The sequence below is a fragment of the Penaeus monodon genome, chromosome 7 (genome assembly GCF_015228065.2).
Source record: "Penaeus monodon isolate SGIC_2016 chromosome 7, NSTDA_Pmon_1, whole genome shotgun sequence".
NCBI lineage: Eukaryota > Metazoa > Arthropoda > Malacostraca > Decapoda > Penaeidae > Penaeus > Penaeus monodon.
The window spans coordinates 40,681,244-40,686,243 of record NC_051392.1 but is presented as its reverse complement, the minus strand read 5'-3'; the positions used below and the strand labels follow the sequence as shown (position 1 = coordinate 40,686,243).

The window sequence follows — 5,000 nt, the reverse complement described above, 5'->3', positions numbered from 1 at the left end:
GATTGTAGGTCCATCTTGACTTTTCCAAATAGATTTATATTTTTGCCCAAGATAGTGTGTTCTTTTTCTTTATACTTCATAGTATATTGATGGTTAATATTCAGAATTACTGTATTAATCTGTGTTATATTATATATTATATATTTCATATTTATATTATATATTATATTTATATGTGTATATATTATATGGTTTATATATTTGTATATTTATATTATATATATATATATATATATATATATATATATATATATATATATATATATATATATATACATATATATATATATATATATATATATATATATATATATATATATATATATATATATATTATTTCATATATATATTATATATATATATATATATATATATATATATATATATATATAATAATATAGTATATATATATATATATATATATATAGTATATTAATGTAAGTATATAATTTTGATATAAAATATAATATTTTAAATAATATTTTTATATATATTATATATATAAAATTTTAATATACATATATATTAGTAAGGTATGTGTTTATATTTATATATTATATATTATATTATATATTTTAATATTATTTTAAAATAAAATATATATAAAAAATATAAATAATGTATGGGTGTGTATATATAATAATATTATTATATTTATATATATATATATTATATTTTAATTTTTATATAATATTAATATATTATATATTTTTATATATTATATAATAAATATATATTTTAATGTATTGTTTGTATGTATGTATGTATATAGGGTATTTTAATATATATATATATATATATATTATATATAATAATATAATTATATATATATAAATATATAAAAATATATATTATTTTAATATGTATTATTAGGATATATTTTTTTGTATTTTTAAAATTAAATGTTTATTTTTATTTTTAAAATAATAATATTATGCATTTTATAAAATATTAACACATTATATATATATATATATTTTGATTTATATATATTATATATATATAATAATATATTATATATATTATAAAATTTTTATTATATATTATAAAATATTTTAAAATGTACATATTTTATATAATATATATATATAATTTTAATATTTTAATATATAATTAATATATGTTTTATATAAATATGTAAATCACCCGGAACCAAGGGGCTAAAGCCGAGGGGGCGCAGGGTGTAGTTTTTTGGTTTTGGAAAACAGGCCCTCCCAAAACTGACCCCATGATCCAGCAAAAAAAACTTATCAAAAAAAAACTTTAAAGATGAGACCCCAAAGACACTATTAGCGTTAGTTTAAAAGCAAAACTGGCAGTATAAAAGCCTTGAAGACATGTAAGCTTGGTCCTTTGCATAAGTATCGGAAAAATCCAAAAGCTTTTTTTTGATTGAGTTCATGTCTCCCCGCTGCCAGAAAACCAAATTTGTCCCACTGACTTTTTTGGGTTTTGAAGCCCCGAGAATTTAACACCCCTACCAACATGTAAAACTCTCTTAGACCTCAGTGGGCCTCACCAAGCCTGGATCAACTGAACAGGTTCCCCCAACCCGGTCCCCAAAAAACTGCCCTAAAATATATATATATATATAAAAATATATAAAATATTATTTTAAAATATATATTTTAAAATATATATAATATATATTTTACATCCCTTTAAAACATAAAAAAAATTTTCCCTATATATACATATTACATATATAACATATACATTTATAAAATATATTTTATATATATTATAAAATAATATATTTTATATTTTATAAATATAAATATATATTATTAAAATATATTATATTAAAAAGTGTTTAAAAATTTTAATATATGTATTAAAAATATATATAATATAATATATATTATATAAAATATATATATATATATATTTTATATATATACATTATATTTTAAAATTTAATATATTTTATATATCACATTATATCCCACATTTTAATTTTTTATATTTACACCCTTTAAAATTAAAAATATATTTATAATATATATATTATATATATAATATAATATATAAAATATTTTATAAAATTATAATTATGTTTACATATATTGTCCTTTTATTTATATTATATTATAATTATTTCCATATATATATTATATATGTATATTTTGTATATTGTTTTTATAAAAAAAATGTGTATTAAAAATTATTTAGTTAAAATTATAAATTTTTGTTTTTTAATAAAGTAAAAAAAGGCCCCGGTGGCCGAAAGGGGTTTGAAAAACGGACCCCAAAACCCGCATGATTTCCAAAACGAAATTCGAGGGTTTTTGAGGGCACCCGGGCCCGGGGCTGTTCCCTTGGGAAGGGAAATTCACCTCGATTGCCTACCTAGCCATGGGTGGGCAAGCCAGCCCAAGCGTGCTGGCCCCAACCCCAGATAAAATAGAAGAGATTCCCAAAAAGGAACCCGGCACTCTCCGGGGAAAGGAACTGGGGACCCACGTATCCCCCAAGAGCACCCCAAATGAAAACTACTTTAAAGTATATGCTGTGACCAGGGTGGCTCAAACATAAACCTACGAAAAAAAAAATTATATTTATGTACTATATAACATATAACATTATATATATAATATATATATATTTATTTATGCACGGTTTATTATACATAAAAAATTTTATTATAATTAATAAATAATATATTAATATAAATTATAAAATTATATATATTTTTTTTTTTTTATATATAAATTATTTATGCACTGTTAATTATACATTATATATATAATTATAATATATATATATAAAATTTAATTATATTTTAAAATTAATTATATATATATATGTATAATATAACATTACATTATTAGTGATAAAAATTTTAATAATGTATGTATTTTATATATATTATTAATTTTATTAATATATATTATATTATATATATAATACATTTTTCTTTTTTTTAAACGGGGGTTATGTCGAGCCGCTGTGGTACAGCTGATTTAATTGTATTTTTCTTTTTGGTCTTGGAGTGAAAATTTTTTTTTTTTTTTTTTTTTTTTTTTTTTTTTTTTTAGGTAATCTTTCCTCTATTTTACCCGGGTTTGGGGCCCAGCACAAACTTGGCGGTTTGGCCCCCCCGGTAGGGGGAATCGGGTGAATTTTCCTTTTGCCCGGGGGAAACAACGCGCCGGCCTGTGCCCAAAAACCCTCGAATCAGTTTCCCCCTCGGCAGTCTTGGCCCGATGCTCAAACTTTGGGCCCCCGCGGCCTTGACGTCAGGGGGTTCCATGATTTTTTGGCAAATTTGAGCGGTGGTTTTCCATTGCCTTGCCGGGTTTTTACGAGCACCCTCCTATTTACCCGGCACTGACTTTGGGTGGCTTTGGCCACCAGGGCTATAGGGAAGGAGGTGAAGTTCCTTGCCCCAAGGGAAAAAAGGGCCCGGGCCGGTGACCGAACCCTCGAACTCAGATTACGTCGGATTCTTTGGGCCGACCTCTTAAACCCTTCGGCCCCCGCGGCCCTAATAATTCCCTACAATATATATATTTTTATATATTTCTATATATATATATATATAATAATATAATATATATATTTATATAAATTTCATATACAAATGCCTTATTTATGATATAATAATATATAAATTAATAATTAAATATTTATTAATTTTAATATATTATATATTTTATTTATTATATATACCAAAATATATATTTATATATAATATAAAAATATATATATAATTATTAATTTAATAAAAATATATAAAAATTTTTTTAAAGGTTATTTTATAAAAAATTATATTATAATATATATTATTAAAATATATTATATTATTTAATTTTTACGAAAAAAATATTTATGAATAAATATAAATCTATATAAATTTATATTTTATAAATATATATATTTTTTAAAAATATATTATATATAAAATTTTAAAATAATATTATATATATATTTTAAAATATATTTTAATATTTTATTAAACATTAATTATTAATATATTATATTTATTATATTAAAATTAAAATTTAAATTTTTTATATATTTTTATAGACATTTATATATATTTATTATGCCTGTTTATTTACATGTATTAATAATATTATAAAATTTTAAAATAATTTTAATATATATAATTTTAATATATAATATATATATATATTTAATATATAAATTTTATTATTATATATGTTTTATATATAATAAAATTTTATATAAAATATATATTATAATATATATAATCTTAAATAACAATTATTTTTATTTAAATGATTAGATTTAAAAGTATTCATATTTTAAAAATATATATAATGTTATATATATATATTATAAATATTTATTATAATGTATACACACAGATGACTCAGTCCGATCAGCGGGTGGAGGTCATCTCAGCATTTGGGGGTCGGGAAGTTGGGTGGTATTTTTAACATTTTACCAGGTAGGCCCCCAACAGTTTGCTTTGGGTGCAAGCAGTCCAGTGCCTGTGCCGACCCCCCCCCTCAGCGAGGAACCCCCCCTACCCTAACAGAGGTTAGGGTGGCGATTTTCCAAACTGAGAGTGGGAAAACTGCAGGCTATAGAATCCCCCTGAATGCTAAAGGGTGGGGTAACCTTGGCGGGGGGGCTGTCAGTTGACTGCCATCTGGCAGCTGGGGCATTCCCCCGACCCCCTGAGGGGCGTGGTCATCCCCCTCTTGAAGGGGGGGGGGATGTGGGACTGTAGCACTACCGTGGGATTACATGTTAGATACCGGCAAGGTTTCGCTCAAATTCTTGAAACGATCCCAACACCTCGAGGATCAGGACCCAAACCCTTTTGGTTTTTTCCCGGCAATCCAAATAGATGTAATTTTGCGCTTTGAGAATTTTGGAAAAGCCGTCAAGAAGGCTTTTTACCGGTCACGGGAAAACGCTTTGGGGGATCCCGAGGGTCGGGGGGTCCAAAACGATTTTTTGGCCGATAGCAAGCCTCTATACTGGAAACTGAAAGTGCCCCCCTTTTAAAGGGGGGGGGGGGGGTG

The 5,000-nt window shown here is 24.3% G+C and overlaps 1 protein-coding gene across 1 annotated transcript in view; it reads left to right on the top strand.

Annotated features, from left to right (window-relative positions):
* LOC119575329 overlaps positions 1-5,000 on the top strand; it is a 52,996-nt gene that overhangs the window by 34,715 nt on the left and 13,281 nt on the right. The window lies entirely within an intron of this gene.